Source organism: Scyliorhinus torazame, chromosome 17, assembly GCF_047496885.1.
Source record: "Scyliorhinus torazame isolate Kashiwa2021f chromosome 17, sScyTor2.1, whole genome shotgun sequence".
NCBI classification, from domain to species: domain Eukaryota; kingdom Metazoa; phylum Chordata; class Chondrichthyes; order Carcharhiniformes; family Scyliorhinidae; genus Scyliorhinus; species Scyliorhinus torazame.
In genome coordinates, this window is record NC_092723.1 from 112,705,828 (window position 1) to 112,725,953 (window position 20,126).

At 47.6% G+C, this 20,126-nt stretch overlaps 1 long non-coding RNA gene across 1 annotated transcript in view; it reads right to left on the reverse strand.

The window, feature by feature from the left end:
• LOC140393563 (uncharacterized) overlaps positions 1-18,897 on the reverse strand; it is a 46,383-nt gene extending 27,486 nt beyond the window's left edge. Inside the window, exon 1 of the long non-coding RNA XR_011935664.1 lies at positions 18,786-18,897. This is a non-coding gene — a long non-coding RNA (uncharacterized lncRNA). The remainder of the gene's footprint in view (positions 1-18,785) is intronic.
• Between the last annotated feature and the right edge of the window lie 1,229 nt (positions 18,898-20,126).

The following is a 20,126-nucleotide window of genomic DNA, read 5'->3' on the forward strand; positions in this document are numbered from 1 at the left end:
ATAGAAACAACTTCTCTGGCCATTATCATGCTGCTGTCTGTGTGAGGTTTCTGTCAGTCAATTGGTTGCCCTTTTTCTATTGGTACAACAGGTATTATACCTCAAAAGTACTGAATATACATTTTCTTCTTAAACGCCCTTCTTTTTCCAAGTGTTCTGCTGAGGTTAATAGAACAATAGAACATTACAGCACAGTACAGGCCCTTCGGCCCTCGATGTTGCGCCGACCTGTGAAACCAATCTAAAGCCCATCTACACTATTCCATTATCATCCATATGTCTATCCAATGACCATTTGAATGCCCTTAATGTTGGCGAGTCCACTACTGTTGCAGACAGGGCATTCCACGCCCTTACTACTCTCTGAGTAAAGAACCTACCTCTGACATCTGTCCTACATCTATCTCCCCTCAATTTAAAGCTATGTCCCCTCGTGCTAGACATCACCATCCGAGGAAAAAGGCTCTCACTGTCCACCCTATCCATTCCTCTGATCATCTTGTATGCCTCAATTAAGTCACCTCTTAACCTTCTCCTCTCTAACGAAAACAGCCTCAAGTCCCTCAGCCTTTCCTCATAAGATCGTCCCTCCATACCAGGCAACATCCTGGTAAATCTCCTCTGCACCATTTCCAATGCTTCCACATCCTTCCTATAATGCAGCGACCAGAACTGCACGCAATACTCAGGTTACTTCCAGAGCTTATTCCCGCAGGGAATGCTCATTGATATGCCAATATTGTAAATAGTGACAGAAATCCATGAGAAATGTTATTGTTTTCTCTCCTCTTTTATTCCTAATCCTTTTTGATATTATTCATTTTGTACCCCTGCCATGAATCCCCTGCTGCCAATCCAATGTCATCTGCTCAATAACATAGCAAAGACAGCCAGTAAAATCTCACGCTGAGTCTCCACGAGAACCCAATTTACACCCCCATTGATTTAATCAACAAAATCTCTGATCTTCTTGTAGCAGGGCCAGTATGGCCAGACTCTGGTTCTTGTGCTGAGAAATGTTACCTTGTTTTGGTAGCCACAGAAGAAGTAACATTTTGAGAAGAACACAGTGTATGAGAAACAGAATGTGCATTGCTTTTGAAGCAGACCCTTGGCAGGGCCCAGGATTTAAAACTGAACATCAAATTTAGGGGGCAGCATAGTGACACAGTGGTTAGCACTGCTGCCTCACAGCTTCAGGGTCCCAGGTTCAATTCCGGCTTCAGATGACTGTCTGTGCGGAGTTTGCACTTTCTCCCCGTGTTTGCATGGGTTTCCTCCGGGTGCTCCGGTTTCCTCCTAGAGTCCAAAGATGTGCAGGTTAGGTGGATTGGCCATGCTAAATTGCCCTTAGTGTCCAAAATTGCCCTTAGTGCTGGGTGGGGTTACTGGGTTATGGGGATAGGGTGGAGGTGTGGGCTTGGGTAAATTGCCCCTGAGTGTCCAAAAGGTTAGGTGGCGTTACTGGGTTACGGGGATAGGGCAGAGGCGTGGGCTTAAGGAGGGTGTTCTTTCCAAGGGCGGGTGCAGACTCGATGGACCGAATGACAGTCTTCTGCACTGTAAATTCTATATTTCTATGAAATTGCTGAGTGGAATGAAAAGCTTTTGTTACACCCATTTGACTGTATCATATCTGCCCCCATGCTTAACTTCAACATCACTACACTATCAGAGGGAGTATAGTAATAAGTCACAATTGACAAAAAGTTTGGTCTTGGTTCATCGGTAACAAACACGCCTCTGCAGAGGATGAGTGTCCATGTCCAGTCACAGAGGCCTGAACACATAGGCCGGGATTTGCATTGTTGGGATGCCATTTTTCAGATGCGATATTAAACTGAAGCCTTGTAAAAGATCTAATGGCACATGTTTTGAAGAAGGGGTGTGGAGTTTTCTCCATTGTACTGGACAATACTTAGCCCTTAATAAACATCATGAAAAAACAGATTATTTGATCAATACTTTGCTGCTGTTTGTGGGAGCTTGCTGTGCAGAAATCGGATGCTGTGTTCCATACACTATCGAAGTGACTGCACTTCGGCAGTGTGTCATTGGCAGTCAAACGTGCCGGGACATTCTAAAGTGGTGAAATAGGGCCACAGAAATGCAAGTTTTCGTTCCCTTGTACCAGTGGGTGAGCTTTGATTGATGAACCGCATCAAAATGGTTGAGTCTTTTTTATTGCAAAGCAACATGAATTTCCCTAACTCCTGAAGCCCAGCAACTGATTCAGACCACTGAGCTTTCCTTCTTGCCAGAGAGTGAGGACTGTGCAATCTGTCAAATGAACCCTCCCCACCAAAAACTAATTTTAACAGTAAGCCCTGTACAGACTCCGCTGTGATGCTCATCACAGGATTTAAGCCTCTCTCCTAAGCTCAGTGACTGGCGTGCTGTGTATTATCTGTGCCGGTTGCTCTTTAAAGAAAACCACTGACCCAGCCAGTATTGTAATAATAATAATTAAAGACCATCTGTTGACCTGGCATTGGCTGGCTCTGCAAAATAGAACCATTACACTCTTCAATCGCTGGTACATTACTGTAAATTATAAATGATATTGTTAGTAATCAAATCAAGAGCTGCTGTAAAATATTCATACAGTCAGCAATTCTCAGCAATATTCTCTCTTCAGGATGGCAGGATGGCATAATGGTTAGCACTGCCACCTCAGAGCTCCAGGGACCCTGGTTCGATTCCTGCCTTGGGTGATTGTGTGGAGTTTTCATGTCCTCACCATGTCTGCGTGGGTTTCCTCCAGATGCTCCGGTTTCCTCCCACAGTCTAAAGACGTGCAGGTTAGGTGGGGATAGAGGCAGAGGAGTAGGCCTAGGTAGGATGCTGTTTCAGAGGGTTGGTGCAGACTCAATGGGCCGAACGGCCTTCTTCTGCACTGTAGGCACTCTGTGGATTTTGTAACCGGGACACTGATGAATGAACAATAAATTATATTAATGCTAAATTGAAGAACAGTATATTGTTGAAATTCATTTAAAACAAAGTTTGAAACAGATCAAATACTCCCTATCTGAATGACATTGTTTGCTGGTTGAAGATTATTATTATAATTAAGCATCTTTGACTGATCTTTCTTTGGCCTGTTGACCATAATTAACCATTCACCATTGTCCCCTCTCTCTGACACATTCACCTCTGCTTTCCATTTAGGTCAGCTCAGCTGCACTCTTTCATTTTGAATTTTACAAATGTTTTATTTTTATTTGTTCTCGGGAAGTGGGCAATCAATGCTGGCTGGGCCTATCCCTAAATGCCCTTGAACTGAGGGTCTTGATAGGCCATTTCAGTGGGTGGCAGTTAAGAGTCAATTGCATTGCTGTGTGGACCTGAAGTCACATGTAGACCAGATCAGATAAAGATGGCAGATTTCCTTCCCTGAAAAACATTAGTGAACCAGATGGGTTTTGACGACAATCGACAATAGTTTCATGGTCATCATTAATTCCAGATTTTTTATTGAATACAAATTTCACCATCTGCCATGGTGGCATTCGAACTTGGGACCCCAGAGTATTAACCTGGGTATCTAGATTATTAATCCAGTGACAACACCACGAGGCCATTGAAACAGCAGTGCTAACCACTGTGTCACCGTGCCGCCCATCCAGCTTTTATTTATAACACCTTACACGCTCTTACCTGTGAAATCATTGTGAATAAAATATTTTGCCGAGAATACAGAAAATGTCCGCCTCCAGGGCAGTGACAGCTGCAGTTGATGGAACAGACAAACTTACGAAATTGATGGGCAGGACTGACCTGATCCATCACGCCTGTCCCCCACGAGTCACATCTTCACTGCCCCTCTCCTCAGCACCCCCTCTGTCCGTGTTTGGTCCTCATGAACTGCAATCCCATTCTTCAAGCTCCACACTTTCCTCAGGTATTTTTATTGATTTATTTTTGGACTTTTTAAAAGCAGGTCAAAATTGGACAGAAAGGTTTGAATGGCAGTAGGAGCAAACTCTCCAAATGTCTTATATCGCAGCAGGTACTGCAACAACATGTATTTATAGAGTGTGTCTAATAAAGCACGCCAAGGCACGTTGTAGGAGTGTTATGAAGTAAAATTAGACACTGAGCCACCGAAGACTATATGAGGGTAGATGCTTTGTTCAAGAGATAGATTTTCAGGAGTGTCTTAAAGAAAGGAAGAGAGGCTTAAAGGAAATTTCAGTGTTCAGCACTTTTGTCCCAGATTATAATTTCCAAAAGATCAGGTCAATCCTGCCCGTCAATTTCATAAGCCGACTGGCCTGTAGTTGCTGGGTTTATCGTGAAATCTTTTTTTAGACTCGTATGTCGCATTGGCCATTCTCCAGTCCTCTGGCACCACCCTTGTATGTGAGGAGGATTGTAAAATTATGGCTCCACAAATTTCAACCTTACTTCCCTCCGTACTCTTTGATGCATCCCATCAAGTCCTGGTGACTTATCATCTTTACGTGCAGCCAACAATTCTAATACCTGGGATATACTCTCATGCCTCCACCCAGGCCAGATTGGAGACAGGCGGGATTTAAAAATGGTGGACGGGAGTCGTTCCCAGGATTCCCGTTTCCATTCCATTGTGTGGGATTTTTAAGGGCACAGGATAGCAAGCCCGTATGCAGCAATTGTGCCCTTGTCCACTCCATTTCAAGGGAGGGCATTTTAGACCCCAGCTTTTTCCATGGAGTTGGAACAGTTTTGGTAGGTGATGTGATCCAAGGCAATTTAGAGAAGTTGTGGCCCATGGGGGAATCCCTGGTTTGGAGTTGGCAACCTATTGACAGGCACATTTAAAAGTTGTTGACAATATTACTTGTCATAATGTAATGATGTAGGATAAGTTAAAATGTTTTTAATAGTGTAATTAATGATAGGGTTTGGTTTAAAAAATATAAGTGACCATTTGATTGATCTACATTGTGAAATTGGTTAGATGCATTAGAGTACTTTATCCAGTGATTAAAACATTCTCCTGCATTCAATGGTATTGATTTTCAGATTTTCATGTGTTACCTGGACCTTTGACTTAATATGTTGTTTGATTGATAGTTCGGCCATCTGTTGAACCTTTTAAATAGCTTTACAGATGTACAGCCTCCACATTGAAAGGATCAACCTCCACTAACTCTAGTATAATGTCACCAACAAACATATTTTCCTATACCCCCCTTTGTCAGTGTTCCAAAGGGTTTGGGTGGCACCGAGGACCCGGGTTTGATCTCGGCCCTGGGTTACTGTCTGTGTGGAGGTTGCACATTCTCCCCATGTCTACATGGATATGAAGGGTAGGTGGATTGGTCACACTGCATTTTCCCTTAATTGGAAAAAAATTGGATGCATTAAATTTAACCAAAAATTTTAAAAGTGTTCCAAAGGGACAGTTCCCTCTACCATGTCCTGGTACAGTGCAGAAGGAGGCCATTCGGCCCATCGAGTCTGCACCGACACACTTAAGCGCTCACTTCCACCCTATCCCCGTAACCCAATAACCCCTCCTAACCTTTTTGGTCACTAAGGGCAATTTATCACGGCCAATCCACTTAACCTGCACGTCTTTGGACTGTGGGAGGAAACTGGAGCATCAGGAGGAAACCCACGCAGAGAACGTGCAGACTCCGCACAGACAGTGACTCAGTGGGGAATCGAACCCGGGACCCTGGCACTGTGAAGCCACAGTGCTAGCCACTTCTGCTACCGTGCTGCCCATGTCAACATGTCAACCATTCCCACGGTACTTTGCTATGTAATTGCAGGAGCTGTAATTCCTTCCTTTTTGCCCCCTCTCTCCTCACTCTCCATGGCCCCAAACACTCCTTCCAGGTGAAACAGCGATTTGCTTATACTTATTTCAATGTCATCTACTGTTCTTGCTGCTCACAATGTGATCTCCTCTACATTGCAGAACCCAAACACAGTTTGGATGACTGCTTTCTCAGTCAGTATATATGCCTTCGAGCTTCCAGTTGCTTGCCATTTCAATTCACCATCTTGCCCTCTTGCTCATATTCCTGTCCTTGGCCTGCTGCAGTTTTCCAGTGGCGATCAACGCATGCTCGAGGAACAGCACCTAATCTTCTAATTATTTTTTGTTTTTGTTTTACAAATTTAACGTAGCCAATTGTTTTTTTCCAATTAAGGAGCAATTCAGCGTGGCCAATTCACCTACCCTGCTCATCTTTTTGGGTTGTGGGAGTGATACCCACACAGACACGGGGAGAATGTACAAACTCCACACGGACAGTGACCAAGGCCGTGATCGAACCCGGGTCCTCGGCGCTGTGAGGCAGCTGTGCTAACCACTGCGCCATCGTGCCGCTCTCTAATCTTCTAATTAGATACTTTACAGCCTTCTTCACTCAACATTAAGTTCAACGATTTCAGACCATGAACTCTGTCCTCCATTTTGATCCTACTTTTTCAATATCCTGGTTGAAATCTTGTTTTCTCTATTTTTGCTTTCAGACAGAACTTTTTGTTATTTTGGCATGTACACTCACTCTGGACAAATGCTTTGTCTCTTTACCCCAACCATTTCCACTCCCTCTGCCTTTTATTCCATGGCATCTTTGTCATTTAACCTCTCTCATCTCTATCCCATCCAAGACATTCCCTTTTATCCTTTTGCTCCATCTCCTTTTGAATGGCATGCAACCATCATATTTCTACCCGCCTTCAGCTCATAAGAATTCATGTTTGACTTCAAATGTTGGTTTGTGGGGCTGAAGGAGGTTATAGACAGAGAGGGAGACAACACCATGGAGGTATTTGAAAACAATGAGAATTTTAATGTAGAGACTTGTTCGACTGAGAGCCAGTGTTGGACAATGAGCACAGGGGTGATGGGGAAACAAGACTTGGTACCAAATAGGACATGGGCAGCAGAGGTTTGGCTGGCCTCAGGTTTACGGAGGGTAGAATGTAGGAGAGCAGCCAGAAACGTATTGGAATAATAAAGTCCAGAGGTGATAAAAGCATGACTGACGGCTTCAGCGGCAGACGTGCTGAGGCAGTGGTGAGGTTGGGTGATGTTATGAAAGCCGAAACATGTGGTCTCAGTGATAGCACAGACTCACAGTCGGAAGCTCATCACAGGAGCAAATATGGCACCAAGGTCAGAAACCCCAGTGTAGGTTAGCCTCAGGACCAAGGAGAGGGCTGGAGTCAGTGGCTAAGGGATAGAGTTTGGAGTGGGAATTGAAGACGATGGCTCCAAGCTTCCCGCTGTGTCACTGAAGGAAATTTCTGGTCATCCTGTACTGGGTGTTAGATAAGCAGTCTAATAATTTAGCCAAAGTGGTGGAATTGAGAGAGATAGTGATGAGATAGCGTTGGATGGGCAGCACGGTAGCATTGTGGATAGCACAATTGCTTCACAGCTCCAGGGTCCCAGGTCGATTCCGGCTTGGGTCACTGTCTGTGCGGAGTCTGCACATCCTCCCCGTGTGTGCGTGAGTTTCCTCCGGATGCTCCGGTTTCCTCCCACAGTCCAAAGATGTGCAGGTTAGGTGGATTGGCCATGCTAAATTGCCCTTAGTGTCCAAAATTGCCCTTAGTGTTGGTGGGGTTACTGGGTTATGGGGATAGGGTGGAGGTGTTGACCTTGGGTAGGGTGCTCTTTCCAAGAGCCGGTGCAGTCTCGATGGGCCGAATGGCTTCCTTCTGCACTGTAAATTCTATGTTAATCTATGATATCATCAGCAGGAATGTGAAAATTTAATGCTGTGCTTTATGATGACGTAATTCAAAGTACTTACTGACAAAGCACCTTAGCATTGGAGGATATTACTTAAAAGCAAATTCTTTTTATTTTAAAAAGGCAGAATGTAAACAGTTTCAGCCAAATAAATACTATGGTTGTAGTGCAGGTCAGAGGCTGGGAATTCAGCGGTCAGTAACTCACCCCTTGACTCGCCAAAGTCTGTCCACCATCCAAAAGGCACAAGTCAGGAGTGTGATGGAATACTCTCCATTTGCCTGGATTTGTGCAGCTCCAACAACAGTCAAGAAGGTCAACATCATCCAGGTCATAGCAGTCCTCTTGATTGGCACTCCGTCTACCACCTTCAACATTCACTCCTTCTACCACCGACGCACAGTGGCAGCAGTGTGCGCCATCTACAAGATGCACTGCAGCAACATGCCAACCTCCTGAGACAATGTCATCCAAACCGCTAACCTCTACCATGTGGAAGGTCAAGGGCAGCAAGTAGATAGGAACACCACCACCTGCGAGTTCCCCTCCAAGTCACTCACAAGCCTGATTGGGAAATATATCGCCGTCCCTTCACTATCACTGGTTCAAAATCCTGGAACTCCTTCCCTAACAGCACTGTGGGTGTACCTACACCACATGGACTGCTGCAGTTCAAGAAAGCGGCTCAAAAACAATCAGGAATGGGCAACAAATGCTGGCCGAGCCAGCATCACCCACGTCTCAAGAATTAATTTAAAAACCTGGGGCGTCATTCTCCGACCCGCTGGGGGGTTGGCCGCCGTGAATCCCGCCCCTGCCGGTTGCCGAAGTCTCCGGTACTGGAGATTGGGCGGGGGCGGGAATCGGGCCGCGCCGGTTGGCGGGCGCCCCCGCTCGATCCTCCGGCCCGGATGGGCCGAAGTCCCGCCGAGAAATTGCCTGTCCCACCGGCGTAAATTAAAGTAGCTATTTACCGGCGGGACAAGGCGGCATGGGCGGGCTCCGGGATCCTGGGGGGGGCGCGGGGCGATCTGACCCCGGGGGGTGCCCCCACGGTGGCCTGGCCTGCGATCGGGGCCCACCGATCCGCGGGCGGGCCTGTGCCGTGGGGGCACTCTTTTCCTTCCGCCTCCGCAACGGTCTCCACCATGGCGGAGGCGGAAGAGACTCTCCCCACTGCGCATGCGCGGGAAACTGTCAGCGGACGCTGACGCTCCCGCACATGGGCCGCCCCGAATGTCATTTCCGTGCCAGCTGGCGGGACACAAAAGGCCGTTTCCGCCAGCTGGCGGGGCGGAAATTCCTCCGGCGCCGACCTAGCCCCTCAATGTCAGGGCTTGGCCCCCAAAGATGCGGAGCATTCCGCACCTTTGGGGCGGCGCGATGCCCGTCTGATTGGCGCCGTTTTGGGCGCCAGTCGGCGGACATCGCGCCGTTGGGGGAGAATTTTGCCCCTGTTTTCAGTGCTCTCCCTGATAGCGAGGATTGGCAGATGTGTTTCCATCAAATTTCTTAACAGGATTATTTCAGACAAATAGCAAAAGCTCCCACAATCTGGAAGCAGCATTTGCAGATAGAGATGCTCGATCAGTGAATAATAAATTAATCATGAAAACTTGATCATTCAGAGCTCGCAATTCTTAGTCCATTACTGCTGAAAACCCCGTTTGAAAGAGTGAATCTTTACTTTTGAATAGTTCTGATGGGACAAAAGGTACTCATTGGCTTAATGCCTGTTTAGAAGAGGCAATTTATAGAAATAGATTAGTGTATACACAATGCTGTTAATATCAGAAAAGAGGGCAGCACGGTGGCGCAGTGGGTTAGCCCTGTAGCCTCACGGCGCTGAGGTCCCAGGTTCAATCCCGGCTCTGGGTCACTGTCCGTGTGGAGTTTGCACATTCTCCCCGTGTTTGCGTGGGTTTCGCCGCCACAACCCAAAGATGTGCAGGGTAGGTGGATTGGTCACGCTAAATTGCCCCTTATTTGGAAAAAATGAATTGGGTACACTAAATTAAAAAAAAAATATCAGAAAAAACACAAAATGGCTGAACAAACCACATTCCCTGTAAACTGTCTCATGAGAACCAACCGTGGGTATGTATAGGGAGTATCCCAACAGCCGCTGATAACAGCTTCACAAAACAAGACACGCAATGTATCCTTGATAAAGCTCAGGGCCAACAGCTGTAAACAGGACATATCCTTGTGTTAGTTTTGAATGACTTCTGTATGAAGTTAGGGGCGGGTAAGACTTTAACCACTTTAACCATATATGTGATAACTGGGATGCTAAGAAAATTGATTGACTGCATGTAATAAAGTGTGACGCGAATATAGTTGATTGATTGTATGTAAATAAGAATCCGCCCCTTGAATCTGTCTATTAACCCGTGTGAGCCGTAGCTCAAGTCAGAAAAGGTGCTGTCAATAGGCTGCGGAGTCTCAGGCCTTCTCTCCCAGAATTCTGACATAATAAACTGCCTTTTTTACTTATACTCAGGCCTTCGTGTGAATATTTTCACCTTGATGCACGATCAATGACCACTAAAGCGAGGTTGTAGTCCAACTGAAGGCTTTAATAAGCTAGATGTTTCCCCCAGCATCTCAGGTACAGAATGAAGGCTGCTGGGGCGGCACGGGCTCTTATACCCCGCCTTGCAGGGTGGAGCTACCATACAGCTTGACCAATAGGAAACATACAATATCTACCAATGGTGTTCCAGCATTACCAAGTACCGTAATACCTCTACACAAACCATCACATTCACCCCCTGTTAAAAAGAGTCCGGCGGGGGTGGTGGCCTGATATTACAACATGGTAACGTGGTAGAAATTATAGTTATGGAGGTACCATAATACCTCCGTACAGCGTTTTGTAACTATTTACAATCCTATTTACTATTCACAATTTATGATTCATAATTAACTATACACTTTAAAATGACGCAATCAGTCGACCGGGGGCCCTGGTCATCCTCTGTGATCGTCGAAGCTTCGGTGGCGACTCCGGTGGAGGCTCGGGCGTCTGTGACTCCGGGGGCGTGGCCTCGATCTCTGTGGCAGCTTCGACACCCCGAGACGGCGCTGGTGGGGAAAACGGTTGACCTGGGAAGGGAGCGTCTGCGGGGTGCGTTGGTGGGTGGGGGGGCCTAGATGGGGCCGGCGGAAGGACCAATCCTCCTATAAGGTGCACTGGTGGGAGGGAGGGTGGGACTGGTGGCTGGGGTGTACGTGGGGCTCCGGCGGGCGCCAGGTCTCGTAGGGAGACCGTATCTTGTCGGCCGTCGGGGTACGCCACGTAGGCGTACTGAGGGTTAGCGTGGAGAATATGGACCCTCTTGACCAACGGGTCCGACTTGTGCGCCCGCACGTGTTTTCGGAGCAGGATGGGTCCGGGAGCTGCCAGCCTTCCTGGGGAAGACAAGGAGACGTTTGTGAGTTGTTTGGTTGGTTGTGGTACAAAGCAGTGACCGGATGAAGTGGAGGGCATCCGGGAGACTTCCTGCCAGCGGGAGACTGGGAGATTCCTGGACCGTAGGGGCAGTAGGACGGTCTTCCAGACCGTTCCATTCTCCCTCTCTACCTGTCCGTTACCCCGGGGGTTGTAACTGGTCGTCCTGCTCGAGGCGATGCCTTTGCTGAGCAGGAATTGACGCAGTTCGTCGCTCATAAAGGAGGACCCCCTATCACTGTGTATGTAAGCTGGGAACCCAAACAGTGCAAAGATGCTATGGAGGGCCTTGATGACGGTGGTTGTGGTCATGTCGGTGCAGGGGATGGCGAATGGGAACCGGGAGTACTCGTCAATCATGTTCAGGAAGTACGTGTTGCGGTCGGTGGAGGGGAGGGGGCCTTTGAAGTCCATGCTGAGGCGTTCAAAGGGATGGGAAGCCTTTATCAGGTGTGCTTTCTCTGGCCGGTAGAAGTGCGGTTTGCACTCCGCGCAGATTTGGCAGTCCCTGGTGGCTGTCCTGACCTCCTCGATGGAGTGGGGCAGGTTGCGGGTCTTGATAAAGTGGAAAAAGCGAGTGACCCCCCGGGTGGCAGAGGTCCTCGTGGAGGGCTCGGAGGCGGTCCACTTGTGCGGTGGCACATGTGCCGCGGGACAGGGCATCACGAGGCTCGTTTAGCTTCCCGGGACGATGCAAGATCTCGTAGTTGCAGGTGGAGAGTTCGATCCTCCACCGCAAGATCTTATTGTTTTTTATCTTGCCCCGCTGTGCATTATCGAACATGAAAGCAACCGACCATTGGTCAGTGAGGAGAGTGAATCTCCTACTGGCCAGGTAATGCCTCCAATGTCGCACAGCTTCTACTATGGTCTGGGCCTCCTTTTCTACTGAGGAGTGGCGGATTTCGGAAGCATGGAGGGTACGTGAGAAGAAGGCGACGGGTCTGCCCGCTTGGTTGAGGGTGGCCGCCAGAGCTACGTTAGATGCGTCGCTCTCGACCGAGAAGGGGAGGCACTCGTCGATGGCGTGCATCGTGGCCTTTGCAATGTCTGCTTTGATGCAGCTGAAGGCCTGGCAGGCCACTATCGACAGGGGAAAAGCTGTGGGTCGGATCAGGGGACGGGCCTTGTCCGCATAGTTGGGGACCCACTGGGCATAATAAGAGAAAAACCCTAGGCAGCGTTTCAGGGCCTTGGAGCAGTGAGGGAGGGGGAACTCCATAAGGGGGCGCATGCGCTCAGGGTCAGGGCCTATTACTCCATTTCACACTACGTAGCCGAGGATGGATAGGCGGTCAGTGCTAAACACGCATTTGTCCTTGTTGTATGCAAGGTTAAGGATCTTTGCGGTCTGGAGGAATTTTCGAAGGTTGGTGTCGTGGTCCTGCTGGTCGTGGCCGCAGATGGTGACATTATCGAGATACGGGAATGTTGCCCGTAAACCGTACCGGTCAACCATTCGGTCCATCTCGCGCTGGAAGACCGAGACCCCGTTGGTGACACCAAAGGGAACCCTTAAGAAGTGCTAGAGCTGCCCATCTGCCTCGAAGGCAGTGTACTTGCGGTCACTAGTGCGGATGGGGAGCTGGTGGTAGGCGAACCTAAGATCCACCGTGGAGAAGACCTTGTAATGCGCGATCCTGTTTACCAGGTCGGATATGTGGGGGAGATGGTACGTGTCCAGCTGCGTGAATCTGTTGATGGTCTGACTGCAGTCGATGACCATCCTCTGCTTCTCCCCGGTCTTTACCACCACTACTTGAGCTCTCCAGGGACTGTTGCTCGCTTCAATGACTCCTTTCCTCAGCAGCCTTTGGACCTCTGACCTAATAAAGATCCGATCCTGGGCACTGTACCGTCTGCTCCTGGTGGCGACGGGTTTGCAATTCGGGGTGAGGTTCGCAAACAGGGAAGGCAGATCGACCTTGAGGGTCGCGAGGCCGCAGACAGTGAGGTGGGGTATAGGGCCGCCGAATTTGAAAGTTAGACTTTGGAGATTACACTGGAAGTCTAAACCTTCGAGTGTGGCCACGCAGAGGTGGGGAAGGACGTAGAGCCGGTAATTTTTAAACTCCCTTCCCTGGACTGTGAGGTTTGCTACACAAAACCCCTTTATCTCTACTGAGTGAGAACCGGAGGCCAGAGTGATTTTTTGATTAACGGGATGGACGAGGAGAGAACAACGCCTTACCGTGTCGGGGTGTATGAAACTCTCCGTGCTCCCAGAGTCGATTAAGCAGGGCATCTCGTGCCCGTTGATTAGTACTGATGTTGTAGCAGCTGAGAGTGTTCGGGGCCGGGACTGATTTCTTGTCACCGAGGCTAATCTCAGCAGTTGAGTGTTCTCTTCGGGCGGTGTGCGGTCAGCCGAGCTGGGGTCCTGGGAGTCCATCCAAGATGGCGGCTCCCATTGGTCGCACATGGCTGAGGGTGCACAAAATGGTGGCGCCCACGTGGCGTCCACGGGACAAGATGACGCGCCCAGGGGCCACATGTGGCCCTGCAGTAGGAAGATGGCGGCGCCCGCTGGCCGCACGGGGACCGTGGAGAGGTTTGTGGTGGCGATCCGCATTCGCCGCCGGAGACCGCGCCGACTGCACGGGCCTGGCATACCACCATGAAGTGGCCCTTTTTACCGCATCCCTTGCAGGTGGATGCGCGGGTCGGGCAGTGCTGCCGGGGGTGCTTGGCCTGCCCGCAAAAGTAGCAGCGGGACCCCCCGGGGCTGCCAGGCTGCCTTGCAGCACAAGCTTGTGGGAGGATGGGGGATGTCTCGGGGTCGGCTGTGGAGGGGTTCCACGCTGCCCAGTGGGCTGCCGCGCGGTCGGGAACGTAAGCGTGGGTGTTTCTGGAGGCCACATCCAGGGAGCCTGCAAGGGCCCGTGCCTCCCTGAGGCCTAGGGTGTCTTTTTACAGCAATCGCTGGCGGATTAGGGAGGACAGCATACCTGCCACGAAAGTGACCCGGATCAAGAGTTCTGTGTGGTCGCTCGCCGAAACTTGCGGGTAGCTGCAGTTTCTCCCCAACACCAGGAGCGCACGGTAGAATTATTCCAGCGATTCTCCAGGGATTTGTCACCTCGTTGCTAGCTGATGTAGGGTGTAGACCTGGTTTACGGGGCGAATATAATGTCCTTTGAGCAGCTCTATTGCTGCATCGAAGTCTTCCGCGTCCTCGATGAGGGTGTAAATTTCCGGGCTCACCCTCGAGTGCAGAACTTGCATTTTCTGTTCTCCCGTGGGTGTGTTTTCGACCATTCCAAGATATCTTTTAAAACACGCCAGCCAGTGGTTGAAGGTTGCCGCTGAGTTCGCCGCGTGGGGGCTGAGTTGCAGACACTCTAGCTTGATTCGGAGCTCCATCCTTTTAAATCTAGCTTATTAAATTGATGCACGATCAATGACCACTAAAGAGAGGTTGTAGTCCAACTGAAGGCTTTAATTAGCTAGATGTTTCCCCCAGCAGCTCAGGTACAGAATGAAGGCTGCTGGGGGAAACATCTAGCTTATTAAAGCCTTCAGTTGGACTACAACCTCTCTTTAGTGGTCATTTAGTGGTATAAGAGCACGGGCTCTTATACCCCGCCTTGCAGGGTGGAGCTACCATACAGCTTGACCAATAGGAAACATACAATATCTAGCAATGGTGTTCCAGTATTACCAGGTACCGTAATACCTTTACACAGACTACCACACACCTCTAACATTTGGCATAGTGTGACGGGATGTTCTGAGCCGGACGCCGCTCGAGCCGGTGGACAAGGCGAGTTAGTCAAACCTTTGACCGCCAGAAATTAGAGTCACATGGCGAGACAGACGGACGGTGAAGCAACATCCACCAAATCTGGTATCAAGGCCAAGTGAGTAAATGACTCAGTTTAAAATTTCTTCTTTTTGATTTTGTTTAGTTGGTCTGCTATACCATTTTCTTTAGTGCTAATTGGCTGCTTGAGGACCCATGCTGAGCCTGAATTAAGGGGGCAATTGAGCTTGCACATGACAGCCAGAGTTAGTTGGGAATCCGAGACGCACAGACTGTTGAGTGAATAACGGGTCGTGAAATTTATCCTGACACAGTGTCAAGCGACAGGACCTCCACCCTATGGGAGTGGACAATAGGTAAAGCCTCTGAGCACAGTCGCCTAGTCACACCGGATACGCGGGTGATAGAGACGACACGGTTAACACATCATGGAAAAGAGAGGCATGAGGCCGCTTTTCTGGGGTCCCCCGGGATCCATGAATCTGGCGTTCGTGTAAGAGCAAAATACTCTGGTACAAAAAGAAACAATGATAAAAGATGGGTGGGATCCCAACGCAGCCCCTGTGGAACAGAGAAAATGGTGAGATACACAGAAGCGAGATAAGACAAATAAAGCAGTAGTCAACTCAGTTCACCAGTCAGAAGAACAAATGACAGAAATTAAGCCTTCACGCCATTTGAAAAACAGGATAGTTTAAAGAAATTGAGCTCTCACTCTCCCACATTCACAAAAAATCATTTTAAGCATAGCAATAAAGCGAGAAAGATAGCGGCAGTACAGATTGTGCAAACTGGCAAAGAATCACAGGAAACTGCTACAATTACGGCTAAGGACTGCCCTGGAATGTCTCAAGGAGAGGGGAAAGAAACAGGCTCCTTGGGAATGGACATTTTAAATTAACTAAAAGTTTAGACATGTCCAAAGGAAAAGAAAGGGAAAAAAATCAAATAAAGTAAAATCCAAAAAATCAGAAAGGGGCTGAAATGCTCAATCAGCTTTTTGTTCAGAAATATCTGAGGATGACAAATCCCCCTCCCAAAACAACAAAAAAATGGGGAATAAAGTCAGTACAAGATTAAGATTAGAAACTAACAATGGATTCTTGTCTAGATTAACTTCAAATTGTTTCAAGCCGTCCAGATAAACTTGGCAGTAATTCAATTAGTTTGAATAAAAAAAAATAAACATCCAGTAATATCTCTTTCAAACACTGGTTAAATAGCGAACATTAAAATTGAATTCAGTTTAAAGAACAAGAAAGGACTTTGAGTAACATTAAAGGAAAAAAATATATAATGTTTGTGATCACGTAACAGACGCATATGGCATCATTCCAAGTTCTCCGCCTCCTTCGGTTCTGTACAAAAATGTAACCATTTCAGCAAGCAGGGCACCTGCACAGAGAAATATATATCTCTAAGAATAGCTAATGCCTATAAAATTAATCAGTGTAAATTGACTTAAATGGAATAACACAGATAAAGTTTTATGATGAAGGAGAATGGAAGATTTCGCTCAGTATTTTAATTAAGCGATTGTGGAATTGCTGTTTCTTTGAGAATTTGTAGCCATGAGAGAGGGCTAACAGTTAACTCTGATATTTGCGACCTGTGAGAATGTGTGTGTTTGGTCTGTGAATGTTAATATCTCTCTGCTAAGATTTATCTTCTGAGAAGTAACCTTGAGTTTATAATTTGCAACTTTAGAATAGGCTCCAGAAGGATTTTTACCTAACTTATTTTGGTGTGTCGTCTGACATTGTGATTTAAAGATCATAGTTTGAGTGTAGTTAACAAATTTTTCTTTTCAAAGGTTATCATTGACATTTCCAGGGTAATTTTGATACACAAGGAATTTTAATCAGGGTACAAAATCACGTATGTAAGAATAAGAAAATATTAGTTTTATGGTGTTTATTGGAAGTTAGGATAGTTGAAATACATATAACAGTTGAAATACATATGACATATGACCTATCCGATGTTTCATTAGTTCAGGGTTAAAACTTCGCTGACACAACGCAGATGTATTAATTCTGAGATTGCAGAATTAAGTGTAAAGGACAGATGGGTAAATAAAATATGTCCATGATCATGTTTCTTCGTTAAACAAAAGAAGGGTGGGGACAAAATGATGCCTGGTAGAGAACTCTGGTAGAAACCCAAGATACAGCGCAAAATTGATTCAGTCATATATTCTTTTTTTTTTCTTTTTTTTTCCTGCCTAACTACACATTCCCTCATATTTTTCTGTCTCCTTCTCTCACAGCCTTACCTGTTTGCTGAATCCCAGTACCAGACATGTCACTTACCAAATCAACCTCTACTCTCTCAGCTCCTCCTCAATATCCCTTGTACACACCATCCTCTGTTCACACATCCTCACCCAGTTCTGCACCCTACCTCCTTTATTCACTTATCCCTCCCCCACTGACACCATAACCTAATCAGTCTGCTTTACACCATATTACCACCCCAACCTTCCTCCCTCCAGGTGATGCCCCATAATATCACATAATCCCTCCCCCAATCCATTAACTCATCCCGCACCTATTCCCAAGGCCCCCCTATGTTCAAACCGTCCCTCACCATCAGTTCCAGTAACCATCCCTCACCTTCACCGCCAGTGACCATCCCTCACCGCTATTGACTGTCCCTCACCGCTAGTGATTATCCCTCACCCTCACCGCCAGTGACCGTCCGTCACCGCTAGTGATTATCCCTCACCCTCACCGCTATTGACCGTCCGTCACCGCTAGTGATTATCCCTCACCCTCACCGCCAGTGACCGTCCGTCACCGCTAGTGATTATCCCTCACCCTCACCGCCAGTGACCGTCCGTCACCGCTAGTGATTATCCCTCACCCTCACCGCCAGTGACTTTCCGTCACCGCGAGTGATTATCCCTCACCCTCACCGCAAGTGACCGTCCCTCACCGCTAGTGATTATCCCTCACCCTCATCGCCAGTGACTTTCCGTCACCGCGAGTGATTGTCCCTCACCCTCACCGCAAGTGACCGTCCCTCACCGCTAGTGATTATCCCTCACCCTCACCGCCAGTGACCGTCCCTCACCACTAGTGATTATCCCTCACCCTCACCGCCAGTGACCGTCCCTCACCCTCATTGCCAGTGACCGTCCCTCACCCTCACCACCAGTGACCGTCCCTCACCCTCATTGCCAGTGACCGTCCCTCACCCTCACCACCAGTGACCGTCCCTCACCCTCACTGCCAGTGACCGTTCAGTCATATATTCAATGAGTTTTTGTGTTTGATATTTTAAAATAAATGTTTTACATTAGCAGAAAATGTGGAAGCTGGTTTTTAAAAAAAAACACACAACTCTGATTAAAAGCAAATCTATATTCCAAGAAAACACATCGTTCTAAGACACTTGATAACGGGAACTTGGCAGCAATCCAACTTTTACTCCACCCCCTTTTCAAACCAGCAGAGAATTGACCCGTGCTGGGTTTGCCCCTCTCCACACTCTGAGCTCTGGCTTTGTCATTCTGATAAAGTAATTTTTTTAAAAATAGCTGAAGATGTATTTTTAATTGGAACTTACAAATCTTACGTTTTGAATTGTCAGATATATTCAGATTAGTAAACCTACTCTGTCCCATACAGAATGGATCTTTTGTGTTAGAACATAGAACATACAGTGCAGAACTTTACAAGTAACTACAAGTGCCACAATATTTGCAGTAGCTTCAGGAATTTGAGACAGTTGAGTTATTGTAAACTGGCTAATTAACCAGGCAAAAGCACGTCAGGGTCGGGTTCAAACGCAACAGAATTAGGCGCGTAACCACGAGGAAAATAGATATGAAAAGGTTGTAATATATAAGAACTACTAACCCCTGAATAACACACGTGTTCGGCCCATACAGGAAAAGCTTTATACGGACATCTAACACCTGGTGACGACCAGGACACTTTTCCACTTTTTCTTTAAATCTTTAGGTTAAACATTCAAGAAAGGCTGGAATGACAGCAGCAGCTGTGGGGACTCGTGATGGCTCTTGAGATCTCAGAATAACTACAAGCACTTAAAAGAGCAGGAACATCACTGATTTCACAACGGACACAGGATTAACGTAGCGAGATGAACTATGGTGCTTTATATCATTTTATTGACGGGATGTGTATCCCAGCGGCCAGAGACTGGAACAATGGTATAGCTTATTTTAATGCTTGGCTGCAGCTACATTCGGGGAAAGACATTGGATGCGGATACAACTTGTGTCTGTACTTCTCGCGCGTTCCGGTATTGTTTATAATATGAAATAAGTATGTATAGTGTTTTAAGTAAGGTTGTTATGAAGCAGGCTGCCAATGACACAGGTGCCACTAGATTTTGAGGGCATGACAACCTACACAGGGTTAGAAGAGGCATAATCAATGATGCTGTGACATGACTTAACACAGAAACATCTATGGTAAAGTCACTAGACATACGAAGGTTAAATGCGAAGGTGGAACAACTTACAGGAATAAGGAAGAGAATATTAGGGAAAGCAGAGAAAGGTCTATCCAGCTTGGGGAAGAGGGCCTGGATATACAATTGAATAGGACAACAGTGTTAGGGACACACAGTAAGACAATCAACATTAATTAACAAACTCATCGACCAAGAAAGGGAGACAGCCGGAAGGCTCTGACAGGGCAGCTAAGACACAACTTTGCTCTGATCTAAAGGGGGGAGGTGTCTGATTGAATAGACAGCCCGCAACTGGCTAAGCTAGCCAAATGACAAGGGACGCTGGACAACCGTACTCTGAAGGGAGTAACCAGAGTACACTCAGCGATCCCTGACTGCAAAATGGACGAGATAACGGGGGTAGAGATGGTCCTGATGATCCCTATCGTCACACCGGACTCAGGGCCATACCCTCACAACCAACTGGAGGACATTGGAATCGTATGGGCTAACACCTCCCTCAGGTACTATCTCACCGAGACCTCTGCTATACGCAGGGATAATATATGGGATCTCCCTCACGTTGCCCCCACCCGGTGGGACAGGGAGAGTTGGACGAATGTGGGTTAATCAGAACTCATGGTTGTGTCTTAGAGATTACACCTGCCCTCATGCATTTTAGGTTTACGGGTAAAAGGAAATACTGCGTCTCCGCTACCGTAACCTCCTATCGCTATAACTTTTGTTGCCCTTAGGCCCACCACTATGGCCTAGCAAGG